Here is a 20440-nt window from a genome sequence, read left to right as displayed (position 1 = left end):
TTCACTGCATTCATTTAATGTTCTATTCTCAACTATTTCAAATTCATTTTCGCATAATATCCAGTCTAAAGATCTACGAGATATAACTACCAGTAACCAGTTATTTTTATTAATACACACCTACTCCCCCTCCCACTTTTTTTATTTTAGAAAATATTTTTCTGGAATAAAATTTTTCACATGAACAACATCAACTAGAAAAATATTTATTCTAATGGTGTATGAATTCAGTGAATGAATTTTGAGCATTTATTTTCAACTAGTAGAACTATCTGGCACCGACCGAGAGTTTGAAAAACAAAATAGAATTCATTTTTAGTCTCTCTCCAAGAACCTATTCAATATAATAGAAAATAAAAAAGTTGACTGTCTGACTTAGTTTCGGTGTTGTTTTTTTAAACAATTATCAGTAAGTTATTTTTAGCCCCTCACCCACCCGTCAGTGAACTAATTTAGTTCCCGGTAACCACAAAGGAATGAATATTATAATATTCTTTTGCCATAACCAGGTTGTGGTCACAGTGAATCCAATGATTTAAGTTTTTTTTTTAATGTATCCGGTATAGTTTCTGGTTTTTAGCAGCACATGCAACTTTCCTTTAAATAATAGATAAATTGACAGATCTTTTTTTTTCTTTTCCTTACTAATTAAATTATTGAAACTTCTATATCACGAGTCTTATTCATTGAGTGACATTCATATAATAGAACCTTAGATGAAAAAGGTCCACACCATTAATTTAAACAGTGCAGAGAAATGTGTGCATACCAGAATACGTTGATCTTTGATGGTATGGCCACATTGAAAGAATCAATGAGACTTCCTGAGTTAATAAGATGTAAAACAGTTAAGATAACATGCCCAATTTACAGAGGAATGTTAAAAGGAAAAGAGGGATAAATAAAGACCTGGCAGAGATAGTTTAGTTTGGAAGTTAATTTCTTAAAGCCATCTAATGTAAAACTGTAATTAAACCGAATCTGATGACATAATTATAGTCCTTATTTTAACTAAAAATTCTATTAAAAATATGTTTTGGAAATTTTTTTTAACCTTTAAACTAGTGTTGGACGATTCCTAAATTTTTTCCAATTCCAGGAAAATGTTGATTAATGATTCCGATACCAAGTAAGATTCCGATTCCCGTGGAATTGTTTTGAAATATACCATTATATGATAGAAAGTTTTTGTGTAGCAAAAAAATTTGGCACAGCGAAAAAGTGGAAATACAATTAAGGGAATTTTGAAAACGATTTGATTTTTTTCGTAAAATTTCTTTCATTGAAGATAAGTCCAAACAAATATTTTAACCATGAATTAAACATGCACCATGAAATTAATAACACAATTTCAGGAGTTATTTTATATATTAAAAAATATAAAGAAAAAGTACGTCATGATTAATTCAACAAAAATACAATAACATCAAATTTCAAGAGGAATAACATGTTTTGTTTATCTTTTGATATTCATTTTTTTGTTTTATTTTCTATAACTTAAAATTTAACTTTTTTGCAGCTTCAATCGCTAACTGATTTTTATTCCACTTTTTTTCTTTTTTTTTTTTTAATTTAGTTATTTGACTTTAAAAAAAATATTTTTAACAATGTTATTTTTTAAATCTAAATTGGTTTGGTAAATGTTACTTTACGCTAGAACAGATCACCGACCACTCTAACTTGTTTTTTTGTTTGTTTGTTTTTTTAGGAGCATTCGAGGTCGCTGACAACGAATCTGATAATCAAACCCGTTAACGTAATGATTAGTTATAATTTGTGTATTTTCATAATTTGAGCAGATTATTGTTAATAAGTTTTAACGTAATTCTTACAAACCGTAGTTATTACCTAAAGAAAAAAAAATTTCTGTTTCGTTAAATCAGAAAAGTAATTATTTCGTTAATGTAACTCATGTCGAAAAAAACTAATAAGACATTGATAGGTCTCATTAGACGCTATGTTTGCATTTTAAATTAAAAAAATAAGATAAGTAAAGAAAATTTGGAATTCTTACGTTTGAAATTACGTTAGATAATAAATTCGACCTGGAAATTGGGGTCGTAAGTTATTGGCGTATTATAACTGAATTTTCGAATTTAAGATCCCACGTGGATCATATACGTGACAAAAAAAAAAATAAAAAAAATAAAAAAAAAAATAAAAAAAAAACAGGAGTAAAGAAACTGTTAATGATTTTTTTCCGCAATTTAAATGTTAATTGTAAAAGTCACACTTTGAATGTGTTTATTGCACGCATTGGATATTAATTTGATTTTAAATCAATGATTAATTTAAATTGAGATTAATCGCTGGCGGCCATTTCATTAGCGTGTTTAAATTGAGATTGCTAATGTTGATTGTAATTGTGATGCCATGTTTAATGCATATTAATTGTTTGTGCTGCTGTTGTCAGTTTTCAAATGATAATGTGAGTTGAAATTTTATTAAAAAAACAATCTTTAGGGGACAGGAAAGAGTTTAATCCCCCCCCACACACACACTTGTTAGGCATCATTGGTAGCTCGGAAATTTTAAATTCGGTTATGTGTAACTTCATATTTCTTAGGTAAATTAATCACTGGCGGCCATTTCGTTAGCGTGTTTATTTGTGATTACATAATTCCGTTTCGGAATAATATTGGCGCTTTTCGCCACCTTAATATTTGCAGATAATTATATCGCCGTTATTTTATTAATTGCTCTCGAAGGAAGAATATGGCCTTAAAGGAACTTATGTCTAAATGGGATGCCGAAAGGTTTCACATTGATAGTGCAGTAAAGTGGTTGGAAGTTAACGATCCTTCACCAGATTTTTTCAAGTCCTGAGAAGCAGTAATTAGAGTTTGGTCAAGGAACTTGGATGACCCGAGACCAAATTCTAGTCAAGATTTCATAAGAGGAGAAATTGCAGCTTTTCAAGGTTTCGGAACGGTTTTTTTCGGAAATAGAAGAAAAATTGCTTTCGTTAAAATTAAAATTAGATGCACATGAACTTATACAAGCTTTGACGGTTATGCCTGTAAAAAGGCAATTGGACTGTCCGAAGTTTTCCGGAATGTCCATAGATGATAAATTTTCGTTCAGAACATTTCTGAAAAAATTCGAATTTTGCACTGATAGTTTAAATAAAGCTGACAGATTATTAGTGTTGAAATCGAAACTAGATGGGGATGCATTTGATATAATCTCCAGTCTAGATGTAACATTAGATAATTATGATGTAGCCCTGAAATTGTTAAGGGAAAAGTATTTAAACCCTGATTTGATTACAAACCGGGTTTTTGAGGAAATTATTCCTCCTCCGTCTTATGACGGATTTTAAAATTTTGAAGTCGTTTCTCAAAAAAGTTAAGAGATTTGACCGAACTTGACAAGTCCTATGGGACTGATTTTTTTTTGCTGAGGGTGGGACCTCAGGGGCATTGATAGTCCACATATTATTTGCTAAATGTCCTAATGTTATAAGAAGAGAATTGATGAGTAGAAGTGGTGAAAGATTCTCTGAATAATATTATGTCCCATGTGTTTGAAATTACAGAATATTTATTAGCTGCCCCGCTCGATGCTCAGCGGGATATTTGCACACCAAAATTGGCACCTTCTTCACCTAAGATGAAATCCAATATGGCGTCTTCTTCCCCATGTGAGGTGAAGGCCACCTTATGTAAGCTGTGCGAAGCTACAGATCATTCGATTAAGAACTGTAGTAAATTTCCTTCCTTCAAGGCGAAATGCCGAAGGGCTAAACAGTTAAAATTATTTACTCTGTGTCTAGGTGAACACTCAGAGGCAGTTTGTCATGGAAGTAAGGGATTTCTTTACCCGTGTGCGGTCTGTGAGCTGAAAAGCCTTTTTAGTGCCATGTGTTTTAAAGGAAATAAGTCCTTTGTGGGCCGAACAACAAATTCTGAACCACAGAACAGTATTTTTCTTGTCCTTAGAATATCAATGAAAGCACATGGACGACCGATCTATTTCTTCTGTTTGATTGATATTGGGAGTCAACGTTCGTTTTTCACCCGGGAAATTCTATTTAAATTGTGTTCTGATAAAACCATAAACCACAAGAAGATTGATATGGTGGTGAACACGTTGATTGGCAGTGACTTGAGATTGCAGGAGTATAATCTATATATATCTATCTATATATATAAAAGCGAAAATGTGTGTATGTATGTTTGTGTGTTCGCTAAAAACTTTGACAGACACGGCAAAAATTCACAAACTCGGTATCATATTGAAGCACAATCCTTCACCCGAAAAATATCGAAAAATTGGCCAAAAGCGGTTTTTCACCCCAAAATCGACAATTTTTGACAGGGGGGGGTCGACAAAAACCGTCCCCTCGTGACGACGACCGGTTCTACGCATGCGTCAGATGACGTCATAACTTGATTTACTTTAAATAGTTGAAGAACTGACTAAATTTCATGTTTGTTGCATTAGCTCTGTTGGTTAGCACGTTGGTTCATTATCTAAACGTTTTGGGTTCAAACCGTGGTGTGAGATGTCTTTTTTTTTTCGATTTTTTAAATTTAAATATTGAACCATTGTTATTTAAGCCATTTTTCACGTAACGTTCGTTTTTCTGGTTTTTTTTGTTTTGTTTTTTTTTACTTCGCTTAAGCCACCCCCGACCACACACACCCAAAAACACCTGGGTACCCACCAATTTTTTAAATTTTAATATCGAAACAGGCTTATCTAAGCTATTTTTCATGTGTCTTTTTTTTTTTTGGTTTTAACGTTCGTTTTTCTGTTTTGTTTTTTCGATTTTTACATTTAACATCATTCGTTTGGCTTACGTTAGATTTTTTTTTTTCGAGGTTTTTTTTCGCTTAAGTTTTAATGTTCGTTTTTATGTTTTCTTTTTTTTTTTTTACTTCGCTTATAACAAACAAACCTGGTCATTGACCTCATTTGATGAATAGCTATTGCTTACATCGTCATCGTAACGCTCTATGACTTCGTGTGGGCACCTGTCAATTTGGTCCTTACTTAAATAAATTCAAACATCTTTCAGTAACTCATTCTGGCTGGCCGAACGGTTCATGTTTTTTTCACATTTTATTTTCAAACTTCGCCTCAGGGCTTCGGGTTCGATCCTAATACCCCCCCCCCGTTTCTTTTTTATTTAAGAGCGCACACACACCTCCAAACACCTGGGCAACGCCGGGTACCCCCGCTAGTCTATATATATAAAAGGCAAAATGTGTGTGACCATTTCATGTATGTCCGGCTTTTTTTGCTGACGCTCCTGGGGGGGGGGGTTACTATCGCTTAGAACTCTATATATACCCCCTAGATAATAATATCTAGGATTTGGGAACACGGGTCGCCTCTAGATTTATTTACGTCAATTTTTACAAAATTATTGCTATTTTAGCCTGTCTTGTGTTCGTTCAGCTTTTTTGTATAAAAAGCGAAACTAATTCAAAGCTACTGTTCCCGGCAATCGCACCGGGAAACTTCCAGAAGCAATCAGCTTTGATTAATGTGGGACCAAACTCCTTATATCAGACAATTGCTATTCAATCTGGACAATGGGGAGCTGGTTTCCCCCCTCCCAACATCTTGGGGAATTGGGTAAACAAACCCAAACGCTGCTCCGCAGCAAAAGTCAATTAATGAGGACAAATAGAAGCAACAGAGTTAACTTTTATTGTGGCCACATGTCAATTCTGTTTTTAACACTTAAATAAATTCAAACGTTTTTCCGTTGTATGTTGCGGTGGCCCAGTGGTTAACGTCGCACATTTTTTTTTTTTTCACACTTTAATTTCCAACTTTGCCGGGTGCGATCCTCATACTTACCCTACCAAAACTTTTTTATTTTTTTTTTAACCCCCCACCTCACCCCACCTGTGTTATATAGGGGTTTCATTGAGAGAGTCTTATTATAGTGTTTGTCTTGAGAGAGATGCTTCGAAAGAGTCTTATTACAGAGAGGGATGTTGAAGGACTCAGAGAGAGAGAGAGAGAAGTTGTTGTAAGAAGACTTAGAGAGATAGTTCCTATTAGGAGAGATTCTTATATATTAAATGTTCATTCCTTAATTGTGTTGAATAATAATAAGAAGAAAGCTCTTTGGAGTGAAGGGATAGTGTTCAGACAGTTCGGACATTGTGTAGACATGATGATGTTGAGACGTGTATGTAAAGACATTTTATAACACAAATATATAATACAATTTCACTTTACCTTTTTGTAAGAATCATAAGACAAGACGAGCTTTACAAAAAACACTTGATGGTTTATTTCGTCACACGGCCGTGTTTCCATCACCAAGAATTCAAAGTCTCACATTTTAGTTTCAACGTGACGTCTCGCTCCTAGACGACTGACTCCCTCCGAGTTTTCTCACTGACTGTCTAACTCTCTAAAGTTTTTTCTCTATTCCTAGAACTTTTCTATTTTCCATGACGTCATACACATGTTAAAACATGTGCCTTCTTTCACGTGCTCTGGACATACGTGTCCAAAACTTTTCCTATTTTTCAGTAACCTATTTATCCAATATGTTAAAAACATTATCTTATAAGCTGCATTCTTTCAATTTAAAATTTCATAAACTTGAGAGTTCACATTCTTTCCTTGAAATATTTATCTATATTCTAAACAAATGTTTGTTTTACATTTTTAAATTCTCACACGTAATCTATTTCTAAACTAAATTACGAGGTTCGAATTTGTCTATTGCTATTTCATTTTCATTTTAAACTAAATTCTCCATTTTTATACTTACATGAAAAGGGGACAGCCCTTATGATGTAACACCTGGAGTTTTGATTTACCCAAAACCACACACACCTCCAAACACCCAGGCAACGCCGGGTACCCCCCGCTAGTATATCTATAAAATTAGGTGATCAAAATCCTTTTAAATTTGCGGCGTTATTTTCCAGGAATTTAAATTTAAAATTCGAAGTGGATAATTTCAATAAAGTTGTTAATAACTTGTCTTAAGGTTTCCGGCTCTGTCCCAGTTACAAGAAGTTAAACGGAACTCCCATTAAGGGGATTATTGGTTTGGACCTTCTGAGTAAATTAGATAACCTCAGATTAGTTGAGTGTCTTAATGGGAATGCATGGGAACATGGAAATTTCATAATTCCGTTTGGCGAGAGCTGACATTTTTTTGAATAAAGATTTGAATAAGGTAGAGTCGCCTCCCTTTGTGTTGTGAAATCCCTCGCTCAATGCAACAGCTATTTGATCAATTCTGTGCTAAATCCGACACTTTCTTATGAGGATGGACTGAAGCCTTTCTTCTCCGAATCCTCAGTTGAACGTGGGGTAGAGACGTTGCTCAGTTTTGACTCATTAGGAATTGATGAAGTTAAGTTATTGGCTGTGGATAAGAAGATAGAGTTTAAAAACTCCATCGTATGGGAGAAGGGGGAATATATCGTAAACTTACTGTGGCATCATGATAGGATCCCACTGGTAAAAAGTAACTTTGCCACTCTCTCCATTACCTTTAAGGAAGTCACAAAGTCCTTAGAAAAGGAGGGAATGTATAATGAGTACCTCCAAGTGTTTGAGGATTATGAGGAATGTGGAATAGTGGAGCAGTTTTTTGTCCCGCCTGAAAACTATGAAGATTATATTCGGGTTCCTCATAAACCCGTTATTAAGGAGGGAACTGGAGTAACGACAAAAATTCGTCCTGTATTTAACTGCTCCCTGAAACGTCAAGAGGGGGCGTCAATGACGCTGCCTACATGGGCGTGAACTTATCTGCTAAATTATTGGATTTATTGCTGGGATTCAGGAAAAACGAATGTGTCCTACTAGGTGATATAAGGAAGGCCTTACAAATTCAGCTTAAATCGGAAGAGGAAAAAAACAGATTTTGTTTTTTCCTTAAAAAAAAAAAAGGTGACAAATTATGTACTTACAGGTACAAAATTATATTTGGGTTCAATGCTAGCCCCTCTCATTCTGAACTTCATTTTGAAATTCCAGGCGGAAAAATATGCAAAAGATGCGGCATCGGCAATTTTTACATGGATAATCTTGTCACTAATAGTTGTGACTGAGAGTCCCTACTTGCTATTTATAACAATATTCGTAGCAGATTGTTAGAGGTAGGATTCGATTTGTGATCCTGCAATTCTAACTGTTCTAAGATACAAGATAAAATGTTGGAGGATAAAACGATTTCTTCTCCCTTCTCAGCCTTTGAGAAGGTATTGGGATACCTACATGATCCTATTCGGGACACGTTCAAACTTTCTCCCACTTTAATGGACCCTGAGGTCAATATCAAATGGAGGATTCTTTCAAAAATATCAGGAGTATATGACCGTTTATCTATGCTTCTCCCTGTCACAATACAGGGGAAGATCATTGTCAGTTCGATCTGGAAAAGCAAGTTGTCATGGGATGAGCGGATACCTGAAAAGCTCAATAAGCTGTGGCAAACCCATGCCAAGGATCTAAATGACTTGGAGAAGTTTGAATTCCCTAGGCATGTATCGCCAGAAAATCAGTGTCGAATTTATTTGTTTCTGTGATGCGTCGAAAAATGCGTACGGATTCACCCTGTATGCGAAACAGGGAGCGAATACGTTGTTCGCAAAGGGCAGAGTGGCCCCAATTAAAGGGAAGTCACTTCCCACTTTGGAACTATTGGTTATGTTTTTAGCCCTTAAGGTAGTCCCTCAAGTTTTGGGTGCTCTGGGGCCCTTAACATTGATAATTTTTCCTGATATCTGATTCCCAAGTTGCCCTCTCGTGGGTCCTGAATGGTAAAGGATCCAAGAAAAATATATTCCTTGAAAACAGTATCGCAGAGATCAAAAAATTTTCAGAAGATATTAGTATTACATTTGGCGTTCTACCGAAATTAAAATGTTTCTTCGTTGGAAAATCCGGCAGATCTTCTAACTAGAGGTATCAATATTTCTAAATTTTCTCAGTTATTCAATTTCTGGATGTATGGCCTGGAATGGCTCAATAAAGATGGCATCGATTGACCAATCTCGCCCTTACCTTGTCTAAACGAAACTAATAAAAAAAATTGTATCATGTTTGTACTTTCAGGAGACACGTCCTTCTGAAAATACCTTCCTATTGGATATTGCAAGGTATTCCAGCTTATCTAAGGCAATCAGTGTCTTGGTAAAAGTGTTGAAATTTTATGATTTGTTACGTCACCGTAGTGACAACAATTTTAATAGGACCAAATTATTACTATTTGCTAATATGCAAATGGAGGCCATCTCTCATGAACTAGATTACTTGAAACAACCTTCCGGTAACTGCTTTAGGGTTATTCCTTGATAAAGATGGGTTGATTAGAACCAGAGGTAGGATACAGAATTCTGATATTCTGCCCTTCGAGGTCAAGTTCCTCCTTTTGTTGGGAAACAAAAAAATTATTTAACAAAACTGGCGATTGAGGAAACTCATTTTAACTGTTGCCACATGGGGGTTAATTCAATCCTCAGTTAAGGTTGTCTGAGGTTCGGGTCCCTCAGGGGAGACGAGCCGTAAAAGCCTTCATGCGTACTTGCGCTGTATGTAAAAAAAAAAAAAAAAAAAAAAAATGCTCTGCCTTGTAAGGCACCTGCAGGGTCAGTATTGCCTGCTCATAGGGTGAACTTTGTTTGCCCATTCAAACAAATCGGTGTGGATTTCACCGATCAATTTTCTATAAAAGTTGGAGGGGTAGAAGTTAAAATGTACATATTACTCTTTACATGTATGAGTTTGCGTGCAATTCACTTAGAATTATTGCCGGACATGAGCACCTGCTCTTTCATGCTGGCCTTCGTTAGGTTTACCAATTTATTTGGTATCCCTACTCATGTATATTCCAATAACGCAAAATCCTTTGTTGCATCTGGAATATTGTTATCGAACATGCTCGAATCGGACGAGTTGAAGGAACAACTTAAATCCATACACATCGTCCATCAGACAATTCCCCTTTATTCTGCCTGGCAGGGGGGAGCCTGGGAGAAACTAAAACTGTCAAACGATGTTTGAGGAAACTGTTGGGCAGAAGAAAGTTGGATTATTTTGAATTTCTGACTGCACTTTCTGATGTGCAAAAGGCAATAAATAACAGACCCCTCACTTATATTGCTCCTGCCGACAAAGTATATAGTATTTTAACTCTGAATCATTTTCTTCAAACAGGATATCAACCTCGTTTGCTTATTAATAATTATGATGCTGAATTATGTCCTGATCCTCTAAATAGGACTGCCTTATTACATTCCCTTGAAATGAGGAATAAATTTGTTGAAAAATTCAATCCTATCTGTCATTAAGAGAAGTCGATGCCAAAATCGGGAGCAATTGTGCCCCCAAGTTATCTGTTGGAGAGATAGTACTTATTAAGACTCCCAACAAAACAAAACCAGACAATTTTGGAATCTTGGTAAAATAATTAAATTAATTACTGGAAGCGACAATAATGTTCGTTCCGCGGTCATTCTTAAGGATGGGTGCGAACAGGTCCATTCCTTAAAAAATCTTGTGCCCTGAGAAATTAAGGGTAATGATGATATTGATTCAACTGAGTTTATAGAAGAAGGAGGTTCCTTTTTCTGTCCAACCTGTTATGTTCCTAATGATGGAACATCGCAAATGGTGTGCTGCGATTCCTGTGACAGCTGATACCATTTCAGGTGCATGGGAGTTAATCAGCAAGATACCTTAGGGGAGTGGCTTTGTTCTAATTGTAAGGATGAAGCTCCTCAGGTCAGTCCATATAGTGAAAATTAGCTAATGTCTGGATGTATGAGAATTTTGAAGTTTAAACTGAAAATTGACAACAGACAGTGGCACACATTAATATTAAAAAATTAATTGAATTAAAGTTGTAATTAACTTGTATTGGGAAAAAGTAATGATTATCCATTACTTTTTCCTCTCCTCTTTGGCAGTGTAATATTAAGTTTAACTGAATTAAGTTATTTTTGAATCTCAGTTTAAATTGTCAACAAAAAAACATTAAGGATAAGAAATTTAACTGAATTAAAACATTGAAATGATAAAATTGTCTAAGTTAAGACTTCTGTCTATTGAATTAACTTGCTATTCATCATTTATCCGACCGTTTTATTAATTAACTTGTATTGAGAAAAAAGTAATGATTATCCATTACTTTTTCCTCTTCTCACTGGCAGGGTGTGAGAAATTCCATATACAACCGCCATCTTTCTTTTAGGCCAGCCATACAGCTCTAGTAGCCAGTCTGTGATTGGTTTAAATTTGAATGTGTCAGGTGATTTGACTTGGCGCCTTTTTTGTATTCGTGCGTTTACTTTTCAATCTAAGAAAAAAAACACGGAATGGGGTAGACTCAAACTACAGCGGTTCTCTCTAGGGAGCCAGGACAATTCCTTCATGGATACCAAACAGTCGGTGAATGAAGGACATTTCTCTATAAGCAGAGATAACTTATATTGCTGAATTTATTCAGATCAAGAATGACATTCAAGAAACTGTTTGTCATGTTTATTGTCTAAATATTGGATCTTATCTCATTTCTTCTTGAGTCCCAAGGGGCTCATATTATGCCTGATTATAGGCGCCATCATTCCCGCCATGTTCTCCATGATCTTCATTCAAACAATAGGAATTCGAACTAAAAGCTCCATGCGTATGGTAGCAAATCGGGCCACCATTTTGCTAAAGGACTATACCAGAACCAAAGAACTTTCATTGCTGTTACTTGTGAATAAATTTTGAGTTTAAAGGTATGGCTTTTGTTTGTGGAATTCATTTGCTTCTGCAAGGAGGAAATTGAGTGTGTAGGAAAGAAATTTCTTACAGCTGAAGACGAAAATCTCATTTAAATTTTACAGAAACAAGTAGTTTGCGAGATATAAAGACCTGTATTATAGAATTTCGGATGTGCATGCGCACAGGAATCTGATACGGCGTGTGCTGTAAACAAATTCACACACCAAACAATTTTTCCAACTGAACAGTTACATCACTTCATTCAAAATATCACTGACACTTTTTCACATTTTTTGTAAGAATTTCATTTTTTCTTTACTTTGTTATACATCGCTGACATTTTTTCCCCCAGTTCTACTTTATAAAAATCTTGCTTTAATTCAAAAATTGTTCTATTAAAATTGTATTTTCGTGGGCATTTTTGGGGGGTTTTCAAATATGTTTCTATTTGGAAAAAAAATCTTATTTGCCGTGTTATTTGACCAAGATATCTTAATACCCGGAGTCCGTGGAAAGTTAAAATGTGATATTCGTTTTCAGCATACTTGAAAAACAATAAAAAGTCGTAATTTTAAAGGTGAGCGTCGAGTTTTAATGTTCTCTCCTTTTATTTATATATTTTTTACTTTCTTGCAAACCTAAAATATTTAAAGGTAAATTTTTAGGACGTACCCCAGTGTATTATAAACACCCCAACCTCCCCATGTTAACGGCTTTCGGAATAAACACCAACCTCAAAAGCTGTTCTAAACATGGAGTAGATCATAAAAAATATCTTATTTAATAACACATACTTAACATGGAGAGGGGATAGTGTTCTGTAAGGTGCCCAGAAAAATCGTACCCAGAAAACTCGTCCCTTTTTGCTAGGTAGGAAAACTGGTCCCTTTATTTAATAAAAGACCAGTTTTCCTACCTAGCAAAAAAGGACAGGCTTTCCGGGGGACGATTTTTCGTAAATTCGTTTTGTAACTATTCTGTACTTTCAACTGACAAATATCGTAAAAATTTAATTTGAAAGAAAATTGTCCCGATGGATTGAATGTATAAAAATGACCAGTTTTGGTCCGGGGAAGGCAGGGGCACAGTCTCAGTCTCAGAAAAACGGATTTTTCCGCTAGGTGGGCAAATCAGAATGGTCAGTGTTCTGTTGTAGCGTAAGGTAACATTTACCATTGGTTTATTTCTATATTTATTTTTATTATATATACTTATCGTCCTTTAATGTTTATTCTTATTTAATGTCCTAATTTACCTCTTTATTTCTATATAAAAAAGTAAATTTTTGACAATTGTTTATTTTTATTGTTAAATAAAAGTTATTTATTGAACTTTCAAAATCGCCTCCGCCTTAATGCTGTTTCTGACGTTGTTTATTGTACAAAGAAGTCCCAAAAGAAATGTTTAATTGCTTCATTCGCAGAATATTTTAATAAAATGTAAATTTCTAAAAGAAAAAAAAATTCACTTACCACATTGTTCTATTAAACCTTTTGTTTAAATCTCACTTAAAACAAACAGTTCAACTTTAAAATAAGAGAATCGTAATGAAAGAATCATAAATCTAAGATTTTTTAACGATGCGATTCCCCCCAAAATACACGATTCTTACGATTAATTGTCCCACCACTACTTTAAACCTATATTACAAAATAAGTCCTTCGTTGGAAAATTATTTTGCAAGACAATTTTCTGCAATAAGACGCACTATGATAATTATTAAATAAAAATGGCTTGAATAAAAGTTTAAAATGCAAAAGTCAAGTATCATGCTTCAATTGTACACTAAAAAATTTATTTTGAATGCGCCATCGTATCGAAGAACCTACTGTTGATTTTATGTCAAGCCTTTCAGCTTGGGTGGTAATAAAACTTCTCAAATGCACTTGTGATGTTAAGCTGTATAGGGTGTAAACTTTGGTCGAAATCGCCTATTCTTTCATCAAATTATTTTGATTATCGATAATTATCAAGAATATTCTGAAACAAAGTCTATCTGAGAAAACTGCCAGGCACAAAGTACCTTCATGTAAAATTTCTTAAAAGTCAGCCCAGCCTTTTTCGAGTCCATAGGGAATGAACTCACACACTCAAAAATTTCCTTTTCTATAATAGTTTGAGATGTATAATCTTAAGTTTTTTAACCTTTAAAACTATATGAAAATAAAAACAAAGGTTTAGTCCCAAGTCCCTCATTAGAAAATACTTCTATTTGTTGTCAATATGTTAATCACTTCATTAGTTTGCTATCGAGAATTTAAGCTAGTCTTATTGTAGGCATCAGGTGTTCACCATAAAAAAACTGTTCCTGGGATTTATAAATAAAATGTTTTATCTCATGGTTCCCCAGCAGTGGTGATCAGTCTCCCTCCCCACAAAAATAGTAAAATGAATAAATAAATTTCAAATCTTTCCAGATATCGGATCTAGCTTTTGCTCCAGTTAATTCTTCTGTAGGAGAAGACCGCACCCAGCAATGAAACTTATTTCATTAAAACATAGCGTTTATAATTAAAATTAGTTTAAATATTTCCAAACAGATTAGTTTGATAGTAAAAAATTATAATTGATAATAGTTGTGGTGTCGATAATAAAACTAAACACTACTTAATGTCGTTTAGTCACTTATAAATCTCAAACTTCTTATCTCGCAAGTTCTAATCTAGATAAGTAGATAGAGAAGAGCTTTTCTGTAAGACACTTATGGTCACTTTTTTACAGCAATCCAGACTGAAAAGTATAAAGCTTTCAGACCAACGAACAGATTTTAATAAATGCATCAAAGAACTAGTACAACTGTCTCTCTTAAGTGTAACAGATGTAGGCACGTGTAATTAGAAACAGAGTTTCTAGGAATGAAATATGTGACAAAGATCAGGTGATTGATTCTTCAGTGCTACGTTGTAATGATGACGTAATTAGAAACAGAGTTTTATATATCTCCTATTTCACAAAATCTCCAGCTACAAAATAGTTGGAGATGTCTGAATTATCAAACCATTTCTCTGATTAGTTTATGAGAGTAGTGGTTGATGAGCAGAAATCAGAAGCTCACAGGTGGTGTCCCTCAGAGCTCCACCAATCGCCCAACTCTTCCTAATCACATTCTTAGATCATTTGTAGAAGTAGGAGTATGTAAAAAAAAAAAAAAAAAAAAAAAAAAAAAAAAATGTGTATCAACAATAATTTTAACTGTTAACATTAAAACATCTAGAGAGAAAAAAGGTGAAGGAGAAAAAAGGTGAAGGAAAAAAAAGGTGAAGGAGAAAAAAGGTGAAGGAAAAAAAAGGTGAAGGAAAAAAAAGGTGAAGGAAAAAAAAGGTGAAGGAAAAAAAAGGTGAAGGAAAAAAAAGGTGAAGGAAAAAAAAGGTGAAGGAAAAAAAAGGTGAAGGAAAAAAAAGGTGAAGGAAAAAAAAGGTGAAGGAAAAAAAAGGTGAAGGAAAAAAAAGGTGAAGGAAAAAAAAGGTGAAGGAAAAAAAAGGTGAAGGAAAAAAAAGGTGAAGGAAAAAAAAGGTAGTTCTGCAGAATACGAACCGTGCTATGATTTAAATAGGATTTTCAAATTCAATACAATTTTTACGGCATCTTGTTTATGAAATTATTAGGTGAAAATACAAAATAGTTAAAAAGTACCCTTGCCATGTTAAGAATCGATTTCTAAATAACAGGTATTGGTAATCTGCTGGAAAACGTCGGGTAAATAATCATTGGCGATTGTGAATGTTTGAATAAAATTGTTTTGATAGCAAAAAGAATGTTATTGAAATGGAAAAGGTATTTTAGAGAGATGAAATATTTGTTAAAATTTTAAATAACTTTGGAATTTTTAACAAAAATTAAGATAATAGATCAAAACAGTAATAAAAAGGAATGAAATATGTGACAAAGATCAGGTGATTGATTCTTCAGTGCTACGTTGTAATGATGACGTAATTAGAAACAGAGTTTTATATATATATATATATATATCCACACATATCCTATTTCACAAAATCTCCAGCTACAAAATAGTTGGAGATGTCTGAATTATTAAACCATTTCTCTGATTAGTTTATGAGAGTAGTGGTTGATGAGCAGAAATCAAAAGCTCACAGGTGGTGTCCCTCAGAGCTCCACCAATCGCCCAACTTTTCCTAATCATCAATGATCTCCCAAATCACATTCTTAGATCATTTGTAGACATTAATGCAGATGACACTGCCATCTATGGCAACACATCAAAACCGGAAATGACCAAGATCAGGGTAGAACTCCATAACCGGTTCTTTTTGGAAACCAATGGAGAATTTCAACTAGAGACAGAATGGCAGGTTTTTAAATATGCTACCATCAACTTAGAAGCATAATACCAATTGGATATTTAATGGAAATGATTCTCCATTTATCAATATATAAAAAAAATAAACATCTTTAATACCTATTAGAGATATATTCATGCGTTCTCCCATGGTTGCGACCTTCATAAATGGCTTGTGGGAGGGAATATTGTGGAGTTGGCAGTCATAAACAGTAAATAGAGCATCGTATTTTTAGTTGTTTAAAATTGAAGATAAAATTAAATAAAGATAAAAATGATACGATATAAAAGGGTGAAAGCTAAAGTACACAGTATTTGCATCGTTTCCCGGGCAACATCAAGGTGCAAGCAGTTATTAATAAAAGGTAGTAATGCCCACTACCATAAAACGCTTTGGATATTTCAAGATAGTGTTTTGATTTTTAAAATATACAAAATATAATTTGGTTAGGAAATGAATATTCCTTTACATGCTTTCTTAAATAATAATCTATATAATAGACTTGAAGAGTGTTTAGGAAAGTAATGATAAAACTGTTAACACTATGAAACGGACATTTTGCGTCCTTTTTTTTTTTTTTTTTTTTTTTTTTTTCTTTCCTCGCGGTGCTTATTAGCTCGGTACCACCCCTGAGAAATTTTGCTATGAAATTTAGAAGAAAATCAGAAAAATATCAATCTCACTTATCGAGGTACAAAATAAAAAAAAACAAAAACGAACTAGTTTTTTTTTGTCTTAGACGTGCCTCAAACATTTTTTTCTAAGTATTTTTTGTACCTCAACTAATAAAATGTTTATTATTTTTATGCGTGATAATTCTATATTGATTTCTTTTGGTACCAGCAGTTTTAATTAGGCTCCCTCCAAAATTGTAACCCGTTTTCAGTGAAATTAAATTTGAATAGTAACGCTCATAATTATAAGGTAGTCAGCAGTTGCAGCTGCTGCTGCTTAATTTGAAAACGAAAAGTATGTTTACAAGTTTATTTTGAAAAAAAAAAGCTGTTTAAAATTTCCTTCAAGAAATATCAACTTTCAGATATACTTGATTTTTGAACTTTAATAGTAGTAAATGACTATAGCTGGAAATTAAAAAAAAATTAAAGCTACTCTAGGCGATTATGTGTGAATACTAAAGTAATTAAAAAAAAAAAAAATTTAGAATAGATGGGGGGGGTCATCTTCAAGTATAAATTTTATGTATAATGATCCCCACTCCCCAGCCATTCTTGTTAGTATTCCAAATTCTTTTGATATATTTCAATTTGAAAAAATTGAATACACATAAACTACCACTAAATTCAGGTCCAAGTAACAAGTCCACCTCTTAAAAGTTTCCCTTAAATCTGTAATAGCATTACCCTTAAATTTAAGTGCCAAGTTCCATCCTGAAAAAATATCCTTTAACCTTACCACTAATCCTAAGTCTGAATGGGAAGCCCACATCCTAACAAGCAATCCACAAACAAAATCGTCTAAAATAAAATAAAAACAGTATTTGTCTTTCATAGAAAAATTAACAGCCCTAAAACTTTAGAATAGTCTGGAAATTAATTATTTTACATTAAATTTATGTAAAACTAATATCTAATTCTCAAATAATTGCTTTTGTTTTCTTTCTGCCAAATTTTCAGAGGGTTCACACGTTATTGCCTGTAACCCTACAACTAACGCAAAACTGAAGTGGCGAACCTAGAACACAACTGTCTAAAAATAAAGAAAAATTAAAAATAAAGATTTATTTTTCAACGAAAAAATTTGTTAGCTTTAAAATCTAAGATTTTACAATCAATTTTTATGTTTTTATTTCTGCCAAGTCTTTCAGTGTGTTCGTATGTAATTGCCTAAAAAGGGGAGAATCACATTTTGTGGAGGCAGGTGGTGATGGATTTAGCAGGTGTTAATCTACAATAGCAAAAAATCTTTCAATATATTCATTTGGAAACAATCCTAATATTAGATTTCAGTTTCTTGTATATAAAATGCATAACAATTCATCTTTGAGATTTCAAACTTTTTTAATGAAATTTTTATGGTATTGCAACATTTGTGCATTTACTGCAGATTGGAAACAATATCTGGAGGTTTTCAGTGACATATTCGGATTCCTTGCACAAAAGTACAGTTATATGGCAAATTTCATTGCTTGTGTTGTACCATTTTTATTGAAAAAGTAGTGTAAAAAATGTGACACAACGTATATGGTCTTGAGAGAAAAATATCTAAACGTGCCAGGCATAACTTATGTCATCAAGTTTTTTCTTTGTATGCCATCGAGATATTTTAAGCATTTTCAATTTTTTTATGTTTTAGAAAATCATTTAATTGGTCAGAGCAGTAGTGTGCAACGAAATTAGCACAATTCTTTTGAGTGGTTTAGAGTTAATTTTTTTTTTTACTTCGATAGATCACGCACAAAACGTGTACACATTTGTAGTAGGCGATTTCATAATAGTACGAAATTTGTTTTGTGGTATATCAACACTTCCAGGTTTTTTGTTGAGCATATGCTAATCAATCACCATTTACTAAAGCCAGAAGCCACTCGAGCAAAAAGGTTAATGAAATTGTCCGGTATGTTTTTCAATCCACAGAGGTACAAGAAGTTTTTAGTGGTTTTACTCGCTTTAAAACGTTTATTCGGTTAAAAGTGTTGAGCATTAGGGGAGAACAAGAAAAATGGCCACGACTTGACACTTAAATATATAAAGTTTTGATATTAACTTGAAAATAAGACAACATACGGTTAGAAACCCACCCAACATGACACTAACATATTAGGTGGGTTTCTAACAGTATTTTGTATATTTTTTATTTTATTTTAAGTCATTATCAATTCTTTATATATTTAGGTGTCAATTAGCGGCCATTTTTCTTGTTCCCACTGAATGCTCGACACTGTTTTTGAACTGAACAGACGTTTTAAAGCAAGTAAAATTGCTAAAGATTTTTCCAGATAGCTAGAAGCATAACTTATCTTGCCTTTGATAACATTTACTTAATTTGACCACTTTTTTACCTCTGTGGATTGTAAAACAAACCTAAATTGTCAGTTGGATGATTAATACTATGAGAGAATTGAACAAAGATTAAAAGGCAAAAGGATGGCTTGACAGGTATTTGTTGACATTGGGCTTGCAGACAACTGTTGTAATCTGGATGAAAGCAGTCCTGTTGCAATGAGTTTTACAGATGGAAATATCAAAACTATGCCTTTAAATATTATATTAAAGATAAGATCCTATTAACCCCTAGCTGGAAAAAGATGCATACCCTACATAATATTAGAGTGCAACTAAGTTTAAAATCAGCTTGATTGGTTCCATGTTGATATACCGCCAACCTTCGATCTCTTGAGTCATTTAGAGCTAAGAATATTATGTGTGTATGTCTGTGTGACCGAAATAAAGCAACGATGAGCCTGGCCATTACCAAATGGGTGACTATTTGGAAATACTAAGTGTTCTAGGTGTTGCACCGGGACAAATTTCCAGGTTAGCATCTGGGAACATGCTAAAACCATTGAGAGAGATGCAGCCTCAGTCTCTCTTACAACATGCATCTAGAAGGAAAGCAGATAACCTGTCCACTGTCCTCACCAACCAATTGCACAGACTGGGATTAGCAGTTGTTCCAAAAAGTGTGGATAGTTCTACACAAAGCCTTACCACTATAAACCAATCATAGTTGTGCTTCAAGAGGTTTCTTTTTGTGAGGGTGATAGAAGTGCGGAATTATTTTGATATTATTCATAATGTATGTGGTGGACTGGTGGATATATTATACATATCCCCCAGTCGTAAAATAGGAAAAATGAATTGAATTCAGAAAGGAACGAACAACACGTTTATTGAATTAAACAAACTAGAATTTATTTTGTGAAGAAACAAATTAAATGAAAGGGTACAGCATGTGTTTATCCAGTTTGGCGTGCGTCTCTCGCTGTTAGCTGGTGAGAGGGAAAGTCTATTGTTGTAGGGAGAGAGAGAGAAAGTCAATCCAGGCCATGGAGATAGAAAGTGTGTAAGGTGTACATACTGTCTGTTGGCTTTTGTCCCACACATAGTAGCAGGTGACGTGGGGCGCGCACACCCCAAAATAGCGGATGGTCCGTCGACTGCTCAGCTCGGGAGCGGAGTCAAAAAGGAGGAAACAGCTCAGGTCTCTTGCTTTTATAGTTGTTTCCGGTGGTCTTTTGCACATGTGTGGATTTCCTTCAAAGGGGAAATGACACTACCCATGTGTGCATACGTTAGCGTGTGAGTATGTACGTGAATATATCTACGTGTGTGTACGTGCGCATGTATGTTTGTGTGCGCGTATGTGTATGACAAGAAAAATGGCTTGAGATGTGAACGCGTGTTTTTGTGCAAGACTAGAAAGGGCTCGTACATGTATTATTTAAAAATTTTTTTTTTTTTTTTTTAGCTTATTATATA

The 20440-nt window shown here is 34.0% G+C and overlaps 1 protein-coding gene across 2 annotated transcripts in view; it reads right to left on the bottom strand.

The window, feature by feature from the left end:
- LOC145272500 (retinal-binding protein-like) overlaps positions 1 to 20440 on the bottom strand; it is a 573911-nt gene that overhangs the window by 360889 nt on the left and 192582 nt on the right. The gene's annotated exons all lie outside the window — the stretch shown is intronic.

Source organism: Euprymna scolopes, chromosome 1 (genome assembly GCF_053919585.1).
Source record: "Euprymna scolopes isolate OS-2025 chromosome 1, ASM5391958v1, whole genome shotgun sequence".
Classification (NCBI taxonomy): Eukaryota; Metazoa; Mollusca; class Cephalopoda; order Sepiida; family Sepiolidae; genus Euprymna; species Euprymna scolopes.
The sequence above is the reverse complement of the archived record's forward strand: the minus strand, read 5'-3'. Positions and strand labels throughout refer to the sequence as shown.